At 36.1% G+C, this 27,978-nt stretch overlaps 1 pseudogene across 1 annotated transcript; it reads right to left on the bottom strand.

Moving 5' to 3' along the window:
* Positions 1-860: 860 nt before the first annotated feature.
* On the bottom strand, positions 861-27,880 carry LOC149840129 (uncharacterized; annotated as a pseudogene). The gene is made up of 6 exons (XR_016431675.1): positions 27,240-27,880; positions 25,255-25,563; positions 3,139-3,265; positions 2,920-3,039; positions 1,927-2,157; positions 861-1,842 (listed from the first exon to the last, which is right to left on the bottom strand). The product of XR_016431675.1 is annotated as an uncharacterized LOC149840129 (transcript).
* Between the last annotated feature and the right edge of the window lie 98 nt (positions 27,881-27,978).

The following is a 27,978-nucleotide window of genomic DNA, read 5'->3' as shown; positions in this document are numbered from 1 at the left end:
CAAAGAAGATTTTAGGAATATCCTAGCAAGTTTTGGCTGTGTTCGTGTTTGCCAAAGTATTGACATGTGATTGCCCCACAACCAGCTTGTGGTTGTGACATAGGATTACTATTAGATGTGTTTGGAGAGGAATTTCTCTCTTGTCCTCTACCACGGCCTCGATAAAAGTTGTGGCCATGACCTCGACCCCTAAAGGCAGAGAAGGCAGTTTGTTGGGGTTCAGGTGTTTTAGATGGCTTGGCATTGATAAGAAGCACACGTTTTTCCTGATTAAGGAGCAGATCATTTAGATCTGTGAAGGTATACAGTGTTAGATTAGTAGTGATAGAGGTCACAAAGCTTTCATACTCAAGAGGAAGACTGTTCAAGGTTATTTAGACTAATTCTTTATCTTATACGGGGTGATTAGTGGCAACAAGTGAGTTAGCAAAAAAATTTATGCGGTCTAGATAAGACAGCATATCCATATTTTTTTTCTTAACGAAGGTCAGATCTTTCTTTAAAATCACAAGTCTCAAAGGAGATTGAGAACCATATTCTTTTTCCAGGATAAGTCAGGTTGCACGAGTTGTTTTTATTCTCATGATTTGATCGAGAATAGTTTTAGAAATAGTAGCTTTGATCCAACTGATGGTCAACTGATCAGAACAAATCCAAATAGGATAATTTAGATTTTTTATTTTTCCTCCATCTATCACTGCAATAAATGAGTTTAGTTGAGGAGAAAAGCCATCGACAAATTTGAGAAAATACTAACTGATCATGACCGAATCGAGTTGAGATCTCCTCAGCAAGTAGTTGTCTCGATTTAGTTTAATCGAGACAAGATTGACAATCAAATTCCACTGGATCATAGTAGAGAAGAAAGACTATAAGAAATACCATGAAAGAGAAACAGACTGAACAATAAACTCGATTTTTCCTCGTCCATAGAGAGGTCGAGTATATGTATTTATAGCCACAATAGAATTTTACTGGAATATCGACCTACATGGTTGGATAACAAACCGAACAACTAAAAGATAAAACAAAAGCAGTGAGTATCGTTTTTGATAACTCTATCAAAAACAATAATCGCAAATTCTTGGACATTTGGCTGGACTATGTTATCCTTGATTGAGTCTGTCTTCTCGTAACCTCTTCTGAGTTATCCAAACCGTTGTCAACGATTATCCTTATCAGGCATGTTGGAACTTAGTGAATCCAACCCACTTAGACACAAGAAAACTAAAGGAACACTACACAATATAAGAACCAGACTATTCCCGGACTGGGATCTCATGCCCAAGCTTCTCCTCCTGCCACTGCAGTTGAATTTACAATCCCCAATGCATTGGTCTTCTTTCCAGCCTTATTCAACTGAAACACTGGACGCATACAAATTTTTCTTACTCCCTTCCTCAAATTCAGCCTATCTAACAAGCTTTCAATATCTCTACTAATATACGGACCACTGCATCCATTTTCAATGGCTGCCACCTGAGATTTTCTGGCTGATCCTTCAGCAGAAATTAAATCACCTTCATACTTAGCTTGCAAGCTCCGGAAACTATCCTCAGCATCACTCAGCAGTCCATCTTCTCTGCTTCTCAAAAACATGTCTAAAACAGATCCATCAGGGAAGAAACTGTTCGTCCTTGCATCAACAGCCTCCTTTTTGGTTATTGACATCAGTCCTGACGAATTGTGACGGTCTCTATCTTTCGGTGACTCCGGGCAGAAAGAGAACTCTCTAGCTCTTGCAGCAGATTCTTCTCTTTCCCGGAGCGTCTTTACAATAAGGGTCTTGAGGAAATTCATCACTTGCACTGCATGGATCAAAGCTGTTAAAGGATCGGTCATCTGCAAAAGCATTGAATAGCATTGGGTCTGGTAAGATGCAAGAAGAGGAAGTAAACTGCCAAGAGGTTGTGAATCAATCGATACCTGAATCATGTTTGGTGCAAATACCATAGCAATGTTGCGTGCATTCATCTTCTTGTGATGTTCATGATGCACAACATCATCCATCAAATTGATGGCCCAGTCAAGCAGTGCTGCTTCTGTCGGTGGCAGTAGTTAGACAAGCAGGGTGCATTCTCCTTCGGTATTGCAATCCATCACCTGCTCTGGCGTGAGTGAATCTAATACACCTCTTGGAAGTTCTCTAAACCAAGCCTGTACACACACTGGGGTATTATCAATTTATACAAGCTTAGACTACTTAACCAAATCAGCATATTTTTATGCTATCAAAAATGCAAAATCAGATGGGCCGAGCATACTTCTCCGATACTATTAAAAAAACAAGTAAAGAAAATTAAAGAAAATAAGAAAGAAAGAATACGGGCACAACAAGAGTATGAAGATGATAGAAGACTCATGGAGAGCCATGAGACCACCTCTTCTGTCTGGCCAATGGATGAAGTTAATATGCACAAAACTCAACTAGTGTTCATTTTGATCTCCCTTATCAGCTACACCATGAGCCAACCAAAACAATCCTGATGGGTGGACGCAATCAATTTAAAAACAAGAGCTTACTTTTGAGAGTTCTTCTTTTCATTGTGTGTATCCAGACAATGATCGAGGCAATGGCATGCCTTCGCTAAATGTAAGTCAAAGAACTCTTGACCACAACATGTACGAGCCAAAGAACAACAGCCGTTGTTTCCATAAGCAACAGAAGCAGCTGCTATGCGGTTTGAGCTCATTTTACAAATATTTCCTATGGTTCACACAAAATCTAAGTGTTTATGTAAACTCTAACTCATTGCCTTCCCACGTTTGAGGGGTCAGATGATATACATGACCTTTTAAATGCATTTTATGTGAAAAAATTGAATAATACAATTAAGCATGAGCAAGCGAACGAATACAGGAACGCATGCGCAGATGTACAAACACACACACAAAGAGTTTTGGCTGCCAAAAGAATACCTTTATTAAACCTGCTAAGCAATGAATATTAACACCATATGGTACAACTCCCTTGTTTAACTGCTCTCGAACGTACTCTTCCTGACCGTTCTCTGCATTGATTCTAAAAATGCCTTCTGCCTTCAACCAATAAAGGAAAAGAAAAAACAAGAAACACTCATTGGACACTGTAAAACATGCAGAGTAGAAAACACAATAGTTGCACAATCAAAAACATACTTGAAGGCCTCCTAGTGAGTACAAATGCCTTTGCATCATTAGTAGAATCGTTGGCACACTATTTCCCCTAGCATCATAAGAACATTGCATAGACTCTGCAGAAACCCCAAATACACTGGTAGTGGTACTGCATGATTAGAAGCAACTTCATCAACATGACAATGAACATTTTCTCAATACGCTCAAAAAGCAAAAAAATATCAAATATGGCCAAAGTTCCCAGGAACTGACATCATTATGTCGTTCGTAAAAAGGAGAAAAAAGTGATTCGCTTAAACATTATAGAGTACTTAAGCATTGAGAAAAACTAGGTCATACCAAATCTTCTAAATAAAAGTGAAGACTAGTAAAAGAACTACCAACACCATGTTTTGCACTGTAAAATAATATAAGTGCATGACATACATGAAGTACTCTGATAGATTTGCAAACTAATGCAGCAGCAAGTAGATGACAAAAACTGCGGAACTTAAAAATAGGTAAATGAACAAATAAAGTTAAAAAATTGGACATCATCTATGCTTGCTCCCTCTCGTTTGCATGACTTAAACAGTTGATTGTGGATACTCACTGAGAGCTTGTGGTGAAAAGCAAAGATGCGAGAAGATATGTTACTGATTTCTATTAAAAAAACAAAAACTAGGGGTTAATTTTTCACGATTTATTGCTGCTTATTTTTAGTTATGATCGTCATGAGAACCTTCTGTTGTACTCTTAATAGTGCGGAAAAGGTAATTAGATATTTACAATTGAATTTGCGCATTTTATTTTTGAAAATTTTACAATGATGAAGCTCTGTTTCGAGTTGTAAAGCAAATTACAATGGGGGGAAATTGAATGAAATTAGGTCAAATCCTCAATGTATGTTCTGCACCCACTTGGAGAAAACCAGGACAAGAGTAGGAATATTGCACGGTGGAGTAGAACGTGGCATCCCCACCTAATCCTATTTTTCACCATAAAACCAATTGGTTTCGGAAGGCTGATCCCTGAAGTTAAGTGTGTGTGCTTGATCTGGCGCACGCGCGCGTGCGAGAGAGAGAGAGAGAGAGAGATTTATGGCCGGCCGTATCTCAAGGGACAGTTCAATGCACCAACGGAGAGACTCAAGCACATATCAAACTGAACCAAATTGGTAAGCAATTCACTGAGCAAACTACAACCTGATATGTGTTGGGCCTCTGAAGTTGATGATTGACTTGACTTCACACTACCACGAATGCATAGTTTTCCGCTGATCTGGTCAATGGTCTGCTTCTGAAGCCATGCTCTGTGTCTAGAAACTTGGACTTATACATTAAAGCATTAGATGATACGATAATCATGCATGACAACTATGAAATCCAGGATAAAAATAAAATCAAAACAACTAAATAAAACAAAATTCTATTTCTAATATACACATATGATACACAATGAATAATAATTAAAAAAATAAAAGCATTGAAACACAAAGTAACTAAACTATGTGAGACTTACTCTATAAAAACAAATCTAAATCAGCAAATTTAGCAAATAATCTATTCTAAGCAATGTCAGAACAATCTAACTAATCTATAAAATAAAAGAGCAAAATCTAATCTAAATCACAAAATCAATAAATACAGAAAATCATAGAGAAAAAAAATTGATAGATGTCGAAGGAGGGTTGCCGCGTGAAAGTCGATGGAAATGGATGATCCTCCTAGGGGTTTCCTGTGTGCTTCTCTTAAAGGCGGAGAACGAAGGTTCGAGAATGAAAGTCTGTTGAAGATGAATGGAGGATAACAAGAAGGCTGGTTTAAAATCAACGATGGAGAGAGGCCTTATTGCGATGGAGGTTTCCGGAAGAAAATACGCGAGAGCAAGTCGTTGTAAAATTTTCCCCTTTTCCAAAAAAGAGGGTTCCTTTTAAGAAACTTTTTGTAAAATGTTTTTTTCAAATGAGGTTTCTAGCAAAAACAACTTTAAAAAGCTTGAAACCATTCGTTTTTCACGTAAATTTTCTATTTTTTTTTGTTTTTGTGTTGTTTTTCCATGTTTTTGTGTTGTTTTTCCATGTTTTTGTATTTTTAAAATAAAATCATAAGATTTACGAGGAAATAAAGATTTAAAACTATTTTTTTTGTATTTTTGCAACATATTTACAAAAGAGAGTTTTTCTGAGAACTCAGGGCAATCTTTGGGAAAAATTTCTTCAAAAAATGGGTTTATATCCAGGTTTTTAGGAAATATTCGAGGTTTTAACCTTGAACTGAGAAATATAGGGTCGTGGATCCCAGAGGATGGATGAACTGCCCGAGCCTTTCAAAACCCTTTTTAATATTTTTGTAATTTTAATTTGAAAATCGGACAACGGGGCTCAGATTTGGGTTTAAAACACTGGGTTCAGATCCAGAATCGAGTTGGATATATTGACATAGAATTTAACCCAAAAGATTTGAAGAATAATTGAATTTTGGCTTTGATTTTCACAGAAAACGGAGTCACAGGCAAAAAGGTCATTTTTTTTTACAAACCTTTGAAAAAAAATTTGGGATGTTTACATATGCCCCTCTTTGCTACTAAGTCAGTTGGAAGCCGATCTTAGTGGCAAAGATAACACGCCAAATTTTTTAAAAATGCCCCAATCAGAAGGTCTGAATTGGGTGTGGAAGAATTTGTTTTCAAAAGTTTTTATTTTTCAGGTTTTGTACCTTTCCTTGAAAGGTTTTGGGGAAGAGAATGAAATCCTTGGGGATGAAAATAATTTGGGCAGAGGAAAATGAGGAAATCGTGATGGGACTTTGGGTGAAAATCCTGAAAGGGTGGAAAATCAGAATTTTGATCAGGTCTCATGGGTGAGACGAGATACTCTTTTGAAATGATTCAAGTTTAGCCCTTAACCTGGACGGGACGAAGATATATCAAGATGAATTAAATGAGGAAAGGAATACATGAGAACCTTGATGGGACATTTTGAAAAATGCCTCGTGAAATGAAGCTCAAGTAGGATCCTATCCTGGATGGATATATGAAACATGGATTCTTCGATGGGAAGAGCCATGATGGTATTGGAAGAAAAACACATCGTCACAACAAGGGATCTCGTTGGAACGAGACTCAGGTTTAACCCAAACCTACAAGGAAGATACCTCGCGAAGCGAGGTTTCGGGTTAACTCTTAACCTGAATAGGAAATCTACCATACGAGTTTCTCAAATGGAGAAACCATAATGGGACCTTCGTTATTTGGACGAACAAATCCGAAAGGGGTTTTGCGAAAGGAGAAATATAGGGTTCCCTAAAGCTTTGAAAAGGGGACGAAATGGGGCGTCTCATTGCTGAGACTGAAATAGCTTTTGAAATTAATAACCTCTCGCAGAAAATTCAGGTTTGACCCTTAACCTGAGTGGGAACGACCATACGGATTCTTCAATAAGAAAACCGTGATGGGACAGGAAGAGATACTTCAACTAAATGAGGCAACTCTTCTGGGAAATATAAATGCTAGGTTGCATAAAAATGGATATTGAATGTTTATTTCATTCTTGGAATAGCTAGAAAATTTTGCCAATAAGATAAATTTACAGTTGACTTCAACGCTTGAAAATGTGCATGTGTGTGCAAAAGATATTCCCTCTTTTACCTAGAGTATTCCCTCCGTCGGGGTTAACTCCTCGGTTCTAAGAGTCAAATTCAAAATTTTAGCGTTGATGATTTTCTTCAAGGAAGCTATCCATTTCCTTGATATGAGAAGAGAAGAAATATTCTTAATTTCATAAAAGCAAGTAATGAAGAGATATTGATAAAAGAATTTTACATGAGAAAAGATGACTTTTGGCAACTTTGGCAGTTTGATATCTGGGTGTTTTCCTATGATGATCCTTTTGCACTCTTTTTGAGTCACTGAACTTTCTCGGTTTTTCACATCATCCTTCATTTCGGAGATGTCCTGACTTTTCTCTCTTTTTCGGGGAAGGGTACGTCACAAACTCCTTCATCTTGGAGATGTTCCGATCCTTCTTTTATCTCAGGGATTCCATTGATGACATTGGCTTAAAAGGTCTTTAGATGATAGCTGGAATCAAATATCTTTTACGGTTTGTCGGTAGGTTCATCGCACTCGCCTTCATCTCGACGGTGATCTGAACTTTCTCTAGAAGGATTCTTCACAAACTCCTTCATCTCGAAGATGATCCAAATCTTCTTTAGCCCCGGGGGTCTAGCTCGCATATTCGTCTTCATCTTGACGACAGTTGAGAAATCCCTTTTTGCGGATATTTGATTACAACTTTAAATGAATGAGAAGATATGGGTTGAGTGAATTCTTTTTATAGCTCAAGATATTTCCATTGCCTGATTGCCAGAAAGTCATTTTTAAACATGCGTCATAGCCAATATCAATATCAATTCGCTTTTGGCTTTTCAACATCATTGAAGATTTCTTTCATTGATCATATCGAGGACATTTCTTACATCCTTTTGGTTGGTCAACAGAAAAAGATTTTGAATTTTACCTCTTTTCTGCAAAGAAGCTTCACCCTTTTGAAAAGAAATACTAGAGGTAATCTGAGGTGATTCTTTTGTGCAATGAAATATTGGAATCAACACATTTTTAGCAGATTGGCAAAGTTTTCGAGAATCCTTTATGAAATAATCACTCAATATAGATTTTGATACATCCTTTAGCTGAAATTTTGGAAGAAATAACATGAAGATATTGGGTTTTATCACACAACATTGGCTCAACAGGGACTCAACCTAAGAGCCGTAAAGAATATTGGATCCGTAGGGATTCATCCTACAGATTGAATTTTTGAAAAATGAAGCTAATTTAATAGGAATTTAACCTAAGAATTTTGTAAAAGAATTTGTGGCTAATAAGAATTTATCTATAGACTGAATTTTCGAAGAATGAATTTGGTTCAATAGGAAAACAAAAAGAAATATGGATCAGTAGGAATTCAAACTACAAATTTACTTTTTGAAGAATGAATGTGGTTCGACAGGAATTCATCCTAAAAATCGTAAAAAGAATATGGATCAGTAGGAATTCAAACTACAGATTTACTTTTTGAAGAATGAATGTGGTTCGACAAGAATTCATCCTAAGAATCGTAAAAAGAATATGGATTAGTAAGAATTCAACCTACAGATTAAAATTTTGGAAAAACGAGTTTTGATTTAATAGGAATTCAACCTAAGAACTGCAAAAGAATATAGATCGGTAGGAATTCAACCTACAGACTGAAATTTTGGAAAGAAATGAATTTTGGTTCAATAGGAATTCGACCTAAGAACCGTAAAAAGAATATAGATCAGTAGGATTTCAACCTACAGATTTACTTTTTGAAAAATGAATTTGGTTCGATAGGAATTCAACTTAAGAACCGTAGAAGAATATAGATTAGTAGGAATTCAACCTATAGATTGACTTATGAATGGTCTGAAGGGGATTCAAAAATGAGAATTGTGAATTAGTAGGAGTTCAACCTAAAGATCAACTGAAGGAAAGAGGTCCTAAAAGGATTTCAACCTAAGGACTGTGAATCAGTAGGATTTCAACCTAAAGCTCCTTGATCAGTAGGAGTTTAGCCTAAAAATCGATGAAAGAAATGATCGTAAAGGATTTCAACCTAAGGACTGCGAATCAATAGGATTTCAACCTAAGGCTCGCTGATCAGCAGAAGTTCAGCTAAAAGATCGGAAGAAAAGGTCCTAAAGGATTTCAACCTAAGGACTGCGAATCAATAGGATTTCAACCTAAAGCTCGCTGATCAGTAGGAGTTCAGCCTAAAGATCGATGGAAGAAATAGTCCTAAAGGATTTCAACCTAACGGCTGCGAATCAGTAGGATTTCAACCTAAAGCTCGTTGATCAGTAGAATTTCAGCCTAAAGATCGATGGAAGAAATAGTCCTAAAGGATTTCAACCTAAGGACTGCGAATCAGTAGGACTTCAACCTAAGAACTGCTGATCAGTAGGAGTTCATCCTAAGGATCGATGGAAGAAATGGTCCTAAAGGATTTCAACCTAAGGACTACGAATCTGTAGGAGTTCAGCCTAAAGCTCACTGATCAGTAGGAGTTCAGCCTAAAGATCGATGGAAGGAATGGTCCTAAAGGATTTCAACCTAAGGACTGCGAATCAGTAGGACTTCAACCTAAAACTCGCTGATCAATAGGAGTTCAGCCTAAAGATCGATGGAAGGAATGGTCCTAAAGGATTTCAACCTAAGGACTGCGAATCAGTAGGAGTTCAGCCTAAAGCTCGCTGATCAGTAGGAGTTCAACCTAAAGATCGATGGAAGGAATGGTCCTAAAGGATTTCAACCTAAGGATTGTGAATCAGTAGGAGTTCAGCCTAAAGCTCGTTGATCAGTAGGAGTTCGGCCTAAAGATCGATGGAAGGAATGGTTCTAAAGGATTTCAACATAAGGACTGCGAATCAGTAGGACTTCAACCTAAAGCTCGTTGATCAGTAGGAGTTCAGCCTAAAGATCGATGGAAGGAATGGTCCTAAAGGATTTCAACCTAAGGACTGCGAATCAGTAGGAGTTCAGCCTAAAGCTCGCTGATCAGTAGGAGTTCAGCCTAAAGATCGATGGAAAGAATGGTCCTAAAGGATTTCAACCTAAGGACTGCGAATTAGTAGGAGTTCAGCCTAAAGCTCGTTGATCAGTAGGAGTTCAGCCTAAAGATCGATGGAAGGAATGGTCCTAAAGGATTTCAACCTAAGGACTGCGAATCAGTAGGATTTCAACCTAAAGCTCGTTGATCAGTAGGGGTTCAGCCTAAAGATCGAGAGAAGACAAGGTCCTAAAGGATTTCAATCTGAGGACTGCGAATCAGTAGGACTTCAACCTAAAGCTCGTTGATCAGTAGGGGTTCAGCCTAAAGATCGAAAGAAATGGTCCTAAAGGATTTCAACCTAAGGACTGTGAATCAGTAGGACTTCAACCTAAAGCTCGCTGATCGGTATGGGTTCAGCCTAAAGATCGAAAGAAATGGTCCTAAAGGATTTCAACCTAAGGACTACGAATCAGTAGGACTTCAACCTAAAGCTCGCTGATCAGTAGGATTTCAACCTAAAGATCGATCGGATTAAGAAGGAATTTTGGTTCAAGAGAGATTTAACCTGTGAGCTATATTGGTTTGACAGGGGTTCAACCTACAAGATTTTGATTCTATAGAAATTCAACCTAAAAGATCTCAATTTAAGAAGAAAGGATTCAACTTGTGGATTAAAATAGACCATCAGAGTTAAGCTGTATGTGGCCTGATTTTCAGAATTAACCCATTATCCTGAATGGGGAAGAAATAAGATTTGTGAAGAACTGACAAGAAAAGATAGAAATTTATGGAAGATTTGACTAAAGAGAAGAATCAAGGAAATTTATGAAAATTATTTTTGTAAAAGAATTTTCACAGGTAGCATTGTTGCTTCTATGAGTGGTCTCAGGATTTATCCCTTATCCTGAATGGGAAAGAAATAAAATTTTAGCAAAAATTGATAAAAGGTTTGATAAAGAATCAAAAGAATCAACGAAGCTTGAAAATTTGATAAAGAAAAAGATTTGGCAGAGATTAATGAAGCTTTAAAAGAGGAGGAAAGACATTCAAGACTATCCCTTGTTTTGAAGAAATAAGGACCTCGTAGGATGAGGTTTCAGGTTTATCCCTTAACCTGAAAGGGGGGGGGGGAGAGAAGGAAAAAGAAAATACCTCATGGAAAAGAGGCATCAGGTTTATCCCTTAACCTGAAAGGGAAATTTTTGAAATAAGAATTGACAAGAAGAATTAATAAAATGGATGAACAATCAATAAAAATGAATAAAAGCTGATAAAACTAATAAAGATTGATAAACAAAAAGTTGATAAAATTGAGAAAAAGAGTTTGATCCTGCCTGCATGTGGGATCTTCAAAATGAGAGAAGAATATGAGAAAATCATTTTTTGGAAAGAAAGATTATCCGCGAGAGCTGATCTTTGAAAGGGGATCATTCACGAGAGATCATCATGAGGGTTAATTTCTTGAAGCAATGATTAAAAAACCATTTTTTTAGAAAATATGATCAATATGAGGGTTGATCTTTGAAATGCAATGGTTTGAAAACCAAATCTTTAGAAAATATGATCAACACGAGGGTTGATCTTTGAATGCAATGGTTCGAAACCAATTTTTAGAAAATATGATCAACACAAGGGTTGATCTTTGAATGCAATGATTCGAAACTGATTTTTAGAAAATATGATCAACACAAAGGTTGATCTTTTGAATGCAATGGTTCGAAACCAAATTTTTAGAAAATATGATCAACACAAGGGTTGATCTTTGAAATGCAATGGTTTGAAAACCAAATCTTTAGAAAATATGATCAACACAAGGGTTGATCTTTAAATGTGATGGCTTGAAAGACCAATTTTGGAAAATATGATCAGCACAAGGGTTGATCTTTGAATATAATGGTTGAAAACCAATTTTTGGGAAAGATGATCAACACGAGGGTTGATCTTTGAAAAAGGTTGGACTAAAATATGAAAAATTTTCATGTTTTTTGAAAGACCCTCATAGGTAATATCATTTCTCTTATGAATGATGTCAGGATTGTCCCGCATTTTTGAAAAAGAATAGGAATCTGATGGCAAAAGAATATTTTGAAGTGTAAATGAAAATTTAAACAATAAAAGATTCCCCAATATTGCGAAAAGAAATAAGAATTGAACCTCAAAGATAGGAAGGAAATTGACATTTCATTTATAAGCAAAACTGATAAAAAAGACTAAAATATTTACAAGCATCTTTGATCAGAAGGTCGTAAAAAGACTCGGGCTGACTTGCCCTTACAGGATGGTTTGGTAAAGAAAAATGGAGGATAACAGAAAAAGATTCTAGCATTGTCAGTTTTTGAATGATCTGGAAAAGGCTATGCCAGGACGGTGGGCTGCTCTTCAGTTTTCTTTTCTATCAGAAGGTGTTTATCGATGCAGTCCTGGACGATATTTTTCAGAACGAAGCAGTGCTCTGTGTCGTGCCCTACTGCTCGGTGATACTTGCAGAACTGTTCCTTGAAGCTGCCCAAGACTACTGAAGCATCGGCAGCTTTTGGCAGACGAATCATATTCTTTGTGAGCATATATTCCAAAACCTCATCGAGTGTCTGCTCTAAAGGGGTGAATTCGCGGTCAGGACCCCAATCCTTGCGCTTTGGTTTTTCCTGATTCTTTTCCCGCTGCTGAGAATTAGGTTGGGAAGGTTTACTGTTGTTGGAAGACCTTCCTTTTTTACCTCTGAATCCTTCTGAATTGCTGACATGATCATCCTTGTTACCCTTGTCGTCGGATGAGGGACCAGTGGAAAGAGTGAAATGGGTTTTCTTCTTTGCATCTTGATTGCCCCTTGCCAGGGTGGTACCGTCATAGACTCTGTTATCTATTCCCATCTCGAGCCATTTAGCTCGCTCAGTCAACTCAATAAATGACTTGGAAGGGTATGGGAAAATGAGGCTTTTCAAGGGTTGAGAGAAGTTATTGAGGATGAGTTGAAGGGCATGCTCCTTTGAAATGGGGGTTCTCATCTTGTTGCAGGTATCTCTCCACCTACGGATGAAATCTATGGCCTTTTCCTTGTCATCTTGCCTCAAATTGCATAAGTGATTGAGAGTTGGCGGTGCCTCAGTATTGAACATGAATCTCTCTATAAACAGATTGACAACTTTATCAAAATCTCGCAGCTCAACAGGGTTGATGTGCTCCGCATACCACTTAGCTGCTACGCCCTCCAAACTGTGAGGAAAGCACAAGAAAAGGGCCCGATTGTCTTCACTGAACCTGGCACATTCGGCGAAGAACATTGCGAGATGGGCCTTTGGGTTGCCGGACCTATCGAACTTAATAAACTTTCGGGGGAGATCTTCCAAGCTGTTGTCCCCATCTAAACCAAGGTAGAAGTCATGTCTGGTATATATCCTCTTTCCTTTATCTCGGATCTGCAGATCTTTGACCATCTTAGTCAATACTTGAACTGAATCTTCTGCCGAGACCCCGTCTTTAGGTTTGTTGACCGATTCAGGTTCTTCTGCCACTTTCTTGGGTTGTCGCAGATGTTTTGGGATGAACACAAACTGTTCTTCCTCGGAATCCTCTTCTGCTGATTCTGTGCCCTCAAATGTGTTGTCCTGCTGGACCTTTTTCTTGTTAATCCTAACATGCTTCTTTACCGGCCTTTTCTTGGTCTTGCTTTTAGAGGACGTCTTCTTTGAACTTTTCTCAGCTTGCTCGAACATCATTTTTGCCATCATCTTTTGAAAGATCTTATACATTGACGGGTCAACATCATCTTTCTCTGAATTATGTTTTCGGGATAATCTGGAAGAGTTTATTTCTTCCACTTCGCTGTCATTGTGCCGCTGAGCTTTCCTTCTTCCCGCTCTTGTTTGAACCATGATGAAATGTTGACGTATTCTGTAGAAATAAATGAAGGATTCAGGACAAAGAATTTTGAAAGGAAGAGGGATAGTGAAAGAGAATTTTTAAAAGATCTCTCGATAAAAAAAGATTTTAAATAAAGAAGATAGAAATGCACGAGGAAGAGTATTTTTGAAGATGACAAGACTTTGAATATTTTGAAAAATTGCAGGCAGGATCAAAAGAAATAAATCAGAGGAAAAGAAAGAAATATGCCTGGACTTTTTAAAGATAGGAAGACTTAAAATACATGTTCAGGTTTTTAAGAAATGAAGGAATAAAGAAATGAGAAATATACAATCCTGGATTTTGAGAAAATAAAAGAATTTTTTGTGAAATAAATATCCAGGGTTTTTGAAAAAAAAAAAATTCAAGGTAATATCTACAAAAAGAATCAATTTATACAAGCAATAATGCACATAATAGCACTCCCTAGAAGCTGAATGCAATAGTTTGAAATGGCTCGTAGGACCTTAATCCTAACTCTAAGGTTCAATCAAGATATGCCGATATACTCAAGCCGAAGCTCGAAGTATGTGGCATAGAAATATTTCTCTGGTTCTAAGGTAATGACTTCCAAACATCCTTGAGCACCTACCGATATACCTCAGACTATGGCCCTTAGGTACGTGATAGGGGGGCGCGAACCCAAATAAGTGGTCCAGTTGTGAGGCTCTCTCCCAAACTATGGTTCAGTGAGACAGCCCAGCAACGTGAAGACCAGGACAATATAGGTAAGGGAGATTTTCAAAAATATGTTCAACATGCAAGAAATCAGATGTCTCTAATGCAAGTCCTAAAGAGATAGATTTAAAAATGAAAAGAAACATACGATTGCATACATTGTTTTGCATTCAATCCCTAGAATTGAGAAGAGTTGTATTTCAGACCTAGGTCTAATGTGAGCATGGAATAATCTCCTCAATATGGTCCTACCAAACCATACTTAGATCCTATATGCAATGATGTCAGCTTAGGATAGAGTCTAGGCTCCTAAGGTTTGCATGAAGCTGACATTTTGGAGAATAAAGACTTAGATAATATCTAAAGCAAAGGCATAATTCGACCAGACGGAGACGAGTCCCATCACGGTCGCCAAAACTGTGATCATCGCAAAAAAATTTCTCTCGTAATATTCTCTTTTCCTTTCCAACCTCTATTTCCTCCTTTTTGAAGGGAGAAAATAAAAGACTGAAAGAAAGAGAGAAGAGAAAAGAAAAGAAAAGAAGATGAACTCTTTTGCGGGGTCTCACTTGACCTTAATTTGAAAATATTTGAGAAAATAACTCGCCTCTGTTTTGAAATATTTACAGGAAAACTGGGAGACGGGATCCGCTCGTCGGTACGAGGTTCGACCGTTCCTGGCGCCTTTACCAGGGGTAATCGAACCAAGGGTCGAATTCATGCCTTTTGCTTTGCTAAGAAATTATCTAAGAATTTTATTCTAAGTCTAAATGCATAAAGAATCATGCTTGTGTGAATGCAAAGATGTATGCTCTTTTTGAAAATGATTTGAAATTTTCGAAGTGTTTCTGAGATGAATCTGATGATAAAGTGAAGGAATGGTTTCTAACTTAGAACTTAAGATTTAAAGTTCTAAGTTTTTAGAATAATCAGAATTTGAGAATGAATCTTGACTTTGAAAGGAATGGTTCTGAAGTTGAGATAAAAGGAGAAGAAAGGAAATTTCAAAGTCATAAATGGGCTTTGAATCAGAATAGAGATGAAATAGAATTGAATTCTAACTTTAAAATTTTGAAATAAAAAATGAAATGTGGGAAATCTAAATAGAATTGAGAAATGGGATTGATTTAAAAGTTGGAATTCAAGATGGAATTTGAATCCAAAGTTTGGAACCTAAATAGAGTTGAAATCCAAGATGGAATTAAATTCTGGATTTAGAATCCTAAATAGGAGTTGAATCTGAAATCTGAGATCAAATGATGAAGTTGAATTCTGAATTTTAAATGGAATTGGATCCAAGATTTGGAATCCAAGATGGAATTCGGATCTGAAATCTGAGATCCAAGGTGGAATTAGATCTGAAATTTGAAATGGAATTTGGATCTGAAATCTGGGATGGAATTTGGATCTGAAGTCTAAGATTCAAAGTGAAGTTGGATTCTGGATCCTAAGATGGATTTTGGATCTGAAATCTAAGATCCAAGGTGGAATTGGGATCTGAATCCTAGAATGGATTTTGGATCTGAAATATGAGATCCAAGATGAGATTGGATTCTGGATCCTAGAATGGATTTTGGATCTGAAGTCTGAGATCCAAGGTGAAATTGGATTCTGGATCCTATATTGGATTTTGGATCTAAAGTCTGAGATCCGAGGTGAAATTGGATTCTGGATCCTAAGATGGGTTTTGGATCTGAGATCTGAGATTCAACAAGTGGAGATTTGCACTTGGAAATCTGGATCCAAGTTGGGATTAGGATCTGACTTTGGATTTGGATTCCGAAAATTCAAATGGGACTATTGAAGATGGATCTGGGTTTTGAAAACCCATATTGAATTTAAAATTTTAATAAGAGTCAAGTTTTGAGATTCAAAATCAATCTCAACTTTTGATTTTGATTTTTGAAGATGAACTTGATTTCGAATGTGAAATCAGAAGATAACTGTTATCATCGCAAAAATTTTACTTTTGCGAGTCAAACTGACCTTTGAAAAAGATTTTGAAAATAACTAGTCTCCGTTTTAAAATGCAAGATAATTCCGAAGAATGGGACTCGCCTGTCGGTACGAGGTTCAACCGTTCCTGGGGCCTTTACCAGGGGTAATTGAACCAAGGATCAATTGTATGCTTTGCTCTGTTCAACTTGTCTAAACCATATTCTAATTCCTAAATGCACAAAGAATCAGGCATGTGCTATGAATTTCTGAAAATGCATATTTAAAACATGATGTTTGCTTTGAGATTTGAAAATATTTGGAGATTCTTGGAAAATATAACACTTGGAAAATCGTGAATCATGGTTGAGATAATGTATCTGAGAAAGTGAAAATCAATTTCTGAAGAATATAGAGGTTTTGTGAAAGTTGATTTTGAGAAATGTGAAATAACTTTGGAAAATTTGATTTCTTTGAATTCAAACTTTGAAATTGAAAATATAACTTAGAAAATCGAATTTGGAACTTGGGAAATACTTGAAATATCATTAGCAAATCCATATTTTGAGAAAATCGATTTTTGAGTAAGACTTAGGAAATTTTTGAGAAAATTGATTTTTCTGAATTGAAATTGAAATTTGTAAATGCATGAATTGAATAAATATGGATTTGAAATACTTGATTATGAGGAATTGAGAAAATCCTTTTTTGTATTTTTGAGAAATGCAGTGCATTTTGAAGTTAGCCTAAGAGTGTAGGTTGAATGTGGCTAATACGAAGATTACAAATCTGGGTATCATTTGTATTCTGACTATGGCCATAAATACAAATTTCACCAAGTTTGTCAACTCCATAAGAGCTAGTGCACGTGTCATTCGTGTAGACCATAGTGAATTTATGAAAATGTTCATGAATGCTACATTCACCAGACATTTAATATTTGCAGAATTAAACTATATGCAATGCAATCCTAGTCTAAGCTGAAATTTAAATTCTTATTCCAAATTTAATTTAATTTACATCACTATTGAATTTAAATACAAGAAATTAAAGGAAAGTAAAGTCTTCAATGTCCCTGCAAAACTAGAAAACTTTGTTAGTGATGATATGTTGGTTTTTCTAGGTTTATCCAGTAATATCTAGAAATTACTGGATTTTGCTAGATATAAGTCTTTTCCATGATTTCCTTAAATAAAAATGATAAAATATGAAATAAAATTGAATAAATAACAAAGATAAGATATGAAATTTCGAAATTGGGGTTAAAATGACCAAAATACCCCTGATAGCAAGACTATGGCCTTGAAATCAAGGTTTTCAGAAAGATATTTTATAAAATGTAACTTTTGAAATGCAAATAATGACAAATTGAACTAAGTAAGATATGACATGATTAAAAATATGAAAATTAGGGTTTAGAATTTCGAAATTGAGGTCAAATGACCAAATTGTCCCCGATAGCAAGACTATGGCCTTGAAATCAGGGTTTTCTGAAATAGATTTTGGTAAAACCTTGAGATTCATGATTGAAATAAACATAAAATCAAACATGAAACATCCTAATATGATTATAAACATGAAAAAACCCTAAAAACATACACTTATGCACGAAAATCAAGAAATATCACAAAAATTATGATTTTATCAGTGTTTTTTTATCTTTCAGGTATCCTGTTTTGCAATTTTATTAATTCAGACATCAAATGAATTCTAAATTTCATAAAAATTGGCACAGACACTTATTATAACCGTAAAATTAGACTGGAATTGCAAAAATATATTTTTTGACATTATTTTAATCCGAAAATTGCATTAACAACCTAAAATAAGTTATTTTTAACCTAGGTCACATATCAGTTTCAAAGTTAGACCCGAATTAGGGGTCAATCTTCCATGAAAACTTCTGAATTTTTACAGAGACAAAATAGGAAAAAAACATAGATTTCTCAATTTACAGATCAGAAAAATCATCTTTGGTTAGGGAGAAACCCTTCCGGCAATCTGAACTAAAATCTAACAAATCTAACAGGGGTTAAAACAGATACTTAGGATTGAAAATACATAAATAAATAACAAACCTAATAAAAAATTTCTGAAATTTTAGAAGTGAATAGTAGACAAAAAAATAACAATACTCACTTTTTACAGATCATGAATCAAATCTGTGGTTTGGGATCTATGAACAACACAATCTGATTAGGGTTTTGGTAAACCCTAACGGGTTTTAAATTTAAAATCAGATTCTCTGACAGAGGAAAAATATTAAACAAAGATCAAAAAATCTCAAAATTTCACATTAGATAGATCTAATCAATATGAATGCATGGCATTTTACAGATCTCAAATCAGATATAGGATGAGAAAAATATCATCACAGCAAGTTACCTCCTTGATTTTAACAACGATTTTAAAGCTTTAAAAATCCGATTTGATGTCTGATTTTTCTGACAGGGTTCCCGAATTCCAAAATCTCTGATGTTTTTACAGTAGTTCAATTACATATGCATGTATCACATATAAAAAAATCAGACATTAACAATAAATATTTTAATCCGAAACAGCATGCTCTTTTCTGTTCTAAACTAAAAAACACACAGAAATCTAAGAAACTTAGGAAATCATGCATTAACTAATGAAAAACAATAAAATAAACACTAAAACACTAAAATAAAAATTATTTCTATGCTGGAAAACATGTAATAAACATGAATAAATAAATAAATAAATAAAATACAGGGAATCAATGGCTGGAATTTGATGTTACCTTTAAAAGCATGGATTTAACCCATTAAAAGGGTAAATCACATGTTTTATTGGTTAATAATATAAAAAATAATGCAATAAACGATTCTAATGGATTAGAATCATGAAAAATAGCATGGAATAGAGTTAGATCATCTTCTTGAATTGATTTTGGGGTTCTTGAGGTTGAATCCATGGTTAAATCCATGAAAGGGGAGTTTTCATGGTGAAATCTATTGAAAAATCATAAAAAAACTAATAAAAATAATAAAATAATATTAAATAACTCACCTTGGGGCTGCAGCTGCAATGGAGAAAGGTGGAGGTGCTGGAGAGTAGAGAGAAGCCACGAAAATTTGAGAGAAAAGAGCCCCTTTTGACCTATTGAAGTCCCCCTTTTATAGGTTTTCAAAACCTCCTTAATTAGGGTTAATTAAGGAGTTTTATTTTTTTAGAACTCTTTCTAATAAATCCAATAAAGAGGGCAACGATTTTTTGGAGAACTATAGCTTAGGTGGGACTCTAATTAATCCCTAATTAACACCTAATTAAACCCTAGAAAGTCCAAATGTGGCACCACCTAGTATGGACCCACATTTGGTTTTTAAAACTTGAATTTAAAACCTTTAAAAACCAATGGTATAAAACTTAAATAAAATTGATTTTTAAAATTGATTTTGACTCCTCTAAACCCCTAACCTAACCAAGACACTGACTAACCCTAGTCTAGCCCTGACTTACTCGAATATGGCGCCACCCCGAGTGGGCCCTTCTTGAGTTTTTCAAAAAGTGATTTTAAAACTTGAAATTGAGAAAGTTTTCAAAAGATTTTCAAAAGTAAACTTTGAAACTAAAATTTTTGAAATGGCATAGGGTTCTAACTGGGTCAGAACTCCTCTGGATATGGTGCCAACTGAGTGGGCCCACATCGATTTTTGAAAATTTTGAAATAAACACTGAAAACGGCTTTGAAAAGGGGTTAAAATCAATAATTGAAATTCAAGATTTTTGAAAACAGAGTCTCAAGCAAACTGGAACTCTGAGTTAGAGTCCTGAACTCTTAGAACTCTGAGATTTTGGATTTTAAAAGCCAAGTGAAAGAATTTTTAAAAGAATTTATCAGAAAATGGTGAAATGAGTCAGAAAACACAGTCAGGGTGAGATTCCTAACTCGACCGAACTCTGAAATAGAGTCCTGAATTAACTGGACTCTACAAAATGACCTAATTTTTTAAAACAAATGGAAATAAATGAAAAATGGAGTAAAAACAAACTTCAAAACAGACTCCTGACTGGACTAGGACTCTGGGACAGAGTCCTGATCGGACTGAAACTCTAGATTTTTTTTGGTATTTTCTGAAAAACAAATGAAAGAACTTGTCAAAACAGTGAAAACAATAACAAATATTAAGACTCTGAGGACAGAGTCCTGATTGAAATAAAACAGAGTTCTGATTCAACTGAGACTCTGAGGACAGAGTCCTGATTGAACTAGGACTCTCAGATTTTTGGATTTTCTGAGAAAACAAATGAGAGAATTTTGAAAAATAGTTAAAAACAGGATGAAATCAAAGTTTTGGTTCAGAGTCCTGTTCTGATTAGAACTCTGAGAAAGAGTCCTAATTCGATCAGAACTCTAAGAATTTTGGCTTTTTGATGAGCAAATGATGAAATTTGGGCAAAGCTTTTGAAAACTAGTGAAAATGAAGTATAAAAATCAATTTTGGATAGAGTCCTACTTCGATCAAGACTCTGGGGTAGAGTCCTGATTTGATCAAGACTCTGAGATAAAATCTCAGAATTTTGAAATTCTTTGATAAAAGTGTAATAGTTTTGGTAGATTGAAAGTTTTCTGAAAGATTCTCTCAAAATTGAAATCAGGATCAGAGTCCTGATCCAACTAGGACTCTCTGAACAGAGTCCTGTTTTGACTAAAACTCTGAGTTTCTAACTCATTTTGAAAGATTTTGAAAGATTTGATTGAAAATGGATAAAAATAGCTATAAAGATTAGAGTCATAATCCAATTGAAACTCTGAAGAAGAGTCCTGATCCGACTGGACTCTTGAAGAAGAGTCCTGATCCAACTAGGACTCTAAAATTTTGGCCAAAACAGAAGATTTTAAAAGGTTTTCTCCGAAAACAGGTAAAAAGGTAGTGAAAAGTAGAGTTCTGATCCGACTGAACTCTGGAAAAAGAGTCCTGATCCAACTAAGACTCTAAAATTTTTGAGATTTTTGATAAATCCAGAAGCGACACCACCTAAATGGGTCTCATCTGAGAATTGAAATCAATTGAAATTGAGTTTGAAATGAATCCAGATTTATCTTATGAGAAAACACTTCAAAATATAAGGTCCTGGGGGTTGGCAAACGACAGAATGTTGATTAAAAACCCAGGTTTTAAATTTGATTTTGAAAGAAAAGCTTTAAAACTCAAATCCGGATTAAATATTTTGAAAACAAGAGTGTTGGATCTCAAAAATGAGATGTAATGACATGTAAATGCTATGCAGTGCAATGAAATGGTATGCCGAATGCATGCAATGATATGCAATGACACATGAAATGTGAGCACTGGATAAGAGTGAAAATTTGGGGTGTTTACAATAACTTAGAGGTTTCAAAGTTAAATTGAACTTTGAAAAATGGAATTGAATTGAATTTGAATTTTGAATTTGAATGTAAGATGATTTTCTTTTTGAGATTCCAAAGTCAAATTGGACTTTGAAATTGAAATAGAATTGGAATTTGAAATAGAAATTGAAGAAGAGATATTCACAATCACTTGGATTTTTGAAAAAAAGGAATTTTTGAAAATATGATGCAATTCTATCCTAAATGATGAATGAATTTAAAAGATTTGAAATTAGATTGTTGAAAATCATATTTCATTCTTCAAATGAATTTAAAATGAGGTTGAAGATATAATACATCACTGACTATGGTCATTGAATGTATTATATAATAACCACATTTAAATTCAAGTGAAGAATAAAATATATTTTTGGTGCTTTTATAGAATTTAAAATAGAATTAACTCTCAATATACCCTGACTATGGCCATTGGCATATATATTGAATTAATTTTAGATTAAATTCTGATAAAAGAGGAGAATATTTAAAGAAAATATGATGATTTTTTGAAAAAGGATCCAATGTGGATCCAGTGTTATTTTATAAAAGATAAAAATACTAAGTCTTGTTTACATCCTGACTATGGCCATTGATGTAAATCAACTTAGGATTAATTACCTCTTACGAAATGGTGTATGTGCCATTCGTGTTGCCATTTGTGAGAATTTGAGAAATAAAGGCAAAAATGCATGAAAACAAGCAATTCACGATGTTTACAATGCTCATTCTATCTAAAACAGGGAATGTAAATTCTCATTTAGATCTAGCTATTACAACACATGAAATCAACTTTACAACTCCAAATAATGACTTCATCCACATATTTCCTGCAAAACAACTGGTTAGTTTGAAAAATAGAAGAAAATTACACGTATCACATGAAGGTCAATGGTAAAATGCTCATATGTCAAGATACATATATGGAGAATGACCTATATACATATGTATGAATATACATGAGAGCTTACACATATACTTACGTATATATATGTACATACGTATACATATATATGTATATATTCATCTATATATGTATGTATATATGTATGTATATATGCATATATATATATCTATATATATATATATAACATTGCACTTAGTGTAGATAGGTGAGAATGAAAGCTAATGAAGGGATATTTATAAAAATGAAGGGATGCTGTGAAACAATGGCATATGATATGTGGGCTGAATGTCATATGCTGAGCACTGGTGGAGTTGGACTGAAGTGGAATTATGACTGCATCCATACTGGCTGCTGGGCTTACACCTGTTACAGAACTTGAGCCTGCACCCATGAAGGCTAATATGACTGGACGGCTGTGGGGAGGATGATATGAGAGGCAGCAAGGTGCTGCTATCAATGGAAATGATATGCAGATCGGTATATAACAACACACTAAGTGCTATGAGGCATTAGATGTTATAAGTAGGAATTCACAAGTGGTAACATGTTAACAGTGGAAAGCCATCGATAGGGAGTGTTGTGAAGGTTAGTTCAGCAAATGTGGGGTGTCATGATTCTGCAGGCGATGAACGTGCAGTGAAAACTTGAATATAGTTGTGTGCATGTGGAGGAAGGGATTTGCCTTGTTGTGAAATGGTGATAGGTAGTATGATGCAGAAAATAAAAGGCTGGTTTTATATCAGTAGGTGGAGGGTTTTGAGCTGGAAACCGCTGAAGTAGAGGTGGTAATAATATTCATAGAGAGAAATCTTGACTTATATATATCCATCATCATCAGTTTTTTGAGCTCCGGGATATTGCACTTTGACAGCAGTACCAAAAAAAAGTTTCTATTTTTCTCATTCTTGCCTAATGTACTGGGGCGATTGAAGCATAGCCAATGAGACTTTTAACAAACTCATAATGTGAGGAACATAATATGATGGTATGGTAAATGTAAGAAATAGAACAATGTGGGGGTTTAAGTGGAGGTGTGATGCTATAGAGAGTGTAAGTAAGTGTAACTGGGACTGTGTTGACAACTTGATGAACATGCTGGAAGTGAAGAAATGATGTGAAGATGCTGGTTCAATAGTGCGGTGAGTAAAGAAATGATGTTATGTGAGTGAAGGTGGCTTATAGGAGGTGAAAATATGGAAATATGCATGACTGGAAAGAAAAGTGCAGATGATAAATGGATGCTGGTAATGGAGGGCAGGCTGACTAGGCACATTATTACAGAAAAAAAAAGAAGAAGAGCTTTTAACCATTCAGCAATTGCCCCTATCTAAAATGATGCAAACAGGCCAGTCGAGGATGCACAAATCAACATTGTGATAAACATGTCAATCTCCTGTTTAGCTACATAATGGTCCAGAAAAAAAAAGATTTGAAAATGCAATTATGACAGGAAGGGAAAACAAGATGATTATTACTATCTGCTCATAAAAAAACAAAAAAAAAACTCTTTTAGAGGCTTACATCTGCAAAAAAAAAAAAAAACTTGATCATGGTCAGGATTATCATTTCAAGTGTTAATGTTAGCTGAACATTAACTCTGTATATATCCAACTCTTACAAGTTGGACAAGCAGGGCTAAACATGACATCTTTCAGTAAAACACAACCCAGACTTTTGAACCAGCATATTGAATGTGCCAAATATATATATCAATGGACAAGGGGAGTATAGATGAATGATAACATGCACATACTGTAGACTAAACAACACAACAGCTGCTAGCAGCAGTCGTTTTAATTTAGTTAATGTTCCAGCCCATGAAGAAGAGACGCATGTTGAAGTTCTTTCCAACAACAGTTTACCTGTAATGACAACATTGTCTTTGAGTGTCACAGGAGACCTTTCCATCATCACCAGGTTAAAAGAAAAACAAATTTGCACTCTGGTGCATCGGATACAACCAGCCATTTATGGACCACCACAATTATTCAATGGCACCAGGTTCTCGTGCTTTCAACAAGGAACGATTCAAGCAAACTAAGGTGAAAAGGCTGGAAAAGGGAACAAAGCTTCCCAAGGTAAGCTTTGTACCATTTCTCACCTAACAAGACCATTAAACATAGCAACCATGAGATTCAGCGCTGCCCTTGCTCCACTAGAGGAATGAAGAACATTCTCATCAAACTCTCTTGATTTAACATCACCCAATAATTCTTCATTTATTGCAGTCACCGCAGTCATCATCCTCTGAGCATCCTCACGTGATCCGGTAGAAGGGAATTGCCTCAAGCTTGATAGCAATTCTGTAAAAGGCTTGAGATGCCAAATGCAGCAGGGATGGATAGGGTGGTATGATGAAGTAAAGGGGATCAAAAGATGTTACAACGTGACGCATAAAGGGGAAAACAAAAATTAATAAAAAGAACACAGAACATATATACTAACGTTGAAAGAGATACATAATCATCAACCAGATGTCATAACTATTTATTAGCGTGAAATAGCAGATCGGGAAGTTCAAAACTAGAGGGGGCGATCAATGTGAAGATCAATTGCTGAAATATAATCGAAAATTAAATATACCATCGAAATTGAAATGGGAATATAAAAAAAAAAGGAACAAATAATGATGTCAGAATTGATTCCTCCCTGTTGATATGGCATTGAGTTAGGCTAATCTGCCATAAGCAGATCATTCCTACCATGGATGCTTAAAAAAAAATGAGAAATCGATACAAAATTTATAAGAAAACTTATATAGAAAATCAAGGAAGGAGTTGATTCACTTACCTGCAGAAGAGGTACTGCGAAGAGGGATTTGATGGCAGCTGCTTGCTGAGGGGATGCCTCAAGGGATGCTGAAGGGGGTAAGTTGAGCAACGGATGGCTAAAGAGGAAACTCGATGCCAGAGAATGGATGCTCGATCGTGAAGTCCCCAATGCTCGAGGGAGGGGATTGATAGATGCTTGAAGAGAAAAAAAATCGATAGATGTCGAAGGAGGGTTGTCGCGTGAAAGTCGATGGAAATGGATGATCCTCCTAGAGGTTTCCTGCGTGCTTCTCTTAAAGGCGGAGAACGAAGGTTCGAGAATGAAAGTCTGTTGAAGATGAATGGAGGAGAACAAGAAGGCTGGTTTAAAATCAACGATGGAGAGAGGCCTTATTGCGATGGAGGTTTCCGGAAGAAAATACGCGAGAGCAAGTCATTGTGAAATTTTCCCCTTTTCCAAAAAGAGGGTTCCTTTTAAGAAACTTTTTGTAAAATGTTTTTTTCAAATGAGGTTTTTAGCAAAAACAACTTTAAAAAGCTTGAAACCATTCATTTTTCGCGTAAATTTTCTATTTTTTTTTTGTTTTTTTGTTGTTTTTACATGTTTTTGTATTTTTAGAATAAAATCATAAGATTTACGAGGAAATAAAGATTTCAAACTAATTTTTTTGTATTTTTGCAACATATTTACAAAAGAGAGTTTTTCTGAGAACTCAGGGCGATCTTTGGGAAAAATTTCTTCAGAAAATGGGTTTATACCCGGATTTTTAGGAAATATTTGAGGTTTTAACCTCGAATTGAGAAATATAGGGTCGTGGATCCCAGAGGATGGATGAACTGCCCGAGCCTTTCAAAACCCTTTTTAATATTTTTGTAATTTTAATTTGAAAATCGGACAACGGGGCTCAGATTTGGGTTTAAAACACTGGGTTCGGATCCGGAATCAAGTTGGATATATCGACATGAAATTTAACCCAGAAGATCTGAAGAATAATTGAATTTTGGCTTTGATTTTCTCAGAAAACGGAGTCAGGGGCAAAAAGGTCTTTTTTTTATAAACCTTTGAAAAAAAATTGGGGTGTTTACAGTCACCTTTAACCTCATAATGCACATGACTGATCGGGTCCTCTTTCAAGGCCCTTATGAGTTGCTGAATTTCAAAATCTTCAGCTTGAGCTCACAAGCACGCTTTCAAATGTTGCATGTCACCATGGAGAGCAAACAATAGTTGGAGGTTTTGTGTTGATTGTTGTAGTGACAATTAAGGACAAGCATCATATATTGGTTACTAATGTGTTGTTAGACGAGTTATATGGTGCCAAATATTTTTTCAAATTAGACCTTGGTGTCGGGTATCACCAAATCAGAATGGTTGACGATGATGTCTCCAAGACTGCATTTCACACGCATGATGCCCATTTTGAGTTCCTTGTTAGGTCGTTTGGGTTCACTAATGCCCGACAATGTTTTAACAGACCATGAACGACATATTAAGGCCTATGTTGCTGTCACGAGCTTATTTTGGAAGCCGCGTGCGGCACCTGGCAACCCAACCAGGTCAGCCTTTCGAGTTCAGAAAGCACACAAACACCCCTCACAAGGGTGTCCAATCACATTCGAGCATACACAATCTCAAAGAGAGAGAGAGAGAGATAGCAGCAGAGACAAAGAAAGCAACTTCCATTCATAAGTTGGAAATTACAAAGGGGGGGGAGCAACAAAGAGAGAGCGGGGGGAGGGACCCGTTACTTTTCTTGGTTAACGGGGGATCTTAGGCCAAAGACCATTTATAATGCACCTGCAGAGGTCTGAAGTGGTATTTACATCAGGGCAAGGAGGAATCAACATGGTAGGGTGGAACACACTCCCCCGCCCAAACTGGCGTCGTCCTCGGCGCCATTTTTTTTCTGGTAGTCTTCGATTGCTTGCTAAAACTGATGAATGTTTCGTGGAGTCTCCCAACTGGCATCACTCACTGGTAGACCTTTCCATTTCACCAGATACTTCTTTACTTTCCCAAGATAGTTATGGACATGATCAATGATAAAATCAACTTCTCGTGAAATTGGCACTGTTGTAGAGGGGGCTCGTTGAGGAATAAGAGTCTGTTGAGGCAGACTGCGGCTCAGATCTTCTTCATCTTCGTTGAATGGCTTCAGATTGCACACATGAAAGATGGGATGTACTTGAACGCTAGGAGGGAGGTCTAGTCTATAAGCTAGTTTGTCGATCCTTTGAACAATGTGGAAGGGTCCATCATACTTTCGAATGAGTCCCCGGAATATAGTTGTCCTTTCAGGGTATAATTTGACCAACACTTTCTCCCCGACATGGAATTCAACGACCTGTCGTCCTTGATCTGCCCACTTCTTCATCCGCTTAGCTGCTTTGTGTAGGAATGCCTTTGCTTGTTCTGTCTGATCATGCCAATTCTTAACAAAATTATAGGCAAAGGGCGCCTTCCCTCGACCTCGAGCAGCTATGGAGTATGGTGTCTCAGGCTGTTGTCCTGTCACAATCTCGAAGGGACTATGATCTAACGATTCACTCTTTTGAAGATTATAGCAGAACTGAGCTATATTGAGTAGATCATTCCAATTCTTCTGATTGGCATTCACAAAGTGTCTCAAATATTCCTCCAACATTCTGTTAATATGTTCGGTCTGACCATCAGTTTGGGGATGAAAATTGGTAGAGAAGTGCAATTCGGATCCCAACAACAGAAAGACTTCTCTCCAAAACT

The sequence above is a fragment of the Nuphar pumila genome, chromosome 4 (genome assembly GCF_984573655.1).
Source record: "Nuphar pumila chromosome 4, dmNupPumi1.hap1.1, whole genome shotgun sequence".
NCBI lineage: Eukaryota > Viridiplantae > Streptophyta > Magnoliopsida > Nymphaeales > Nymphaeaceae > Nuphar > Nuphar pumila.
This window is presented reverse-complemented; position numbering and strand designations above follow the sequence as displayed.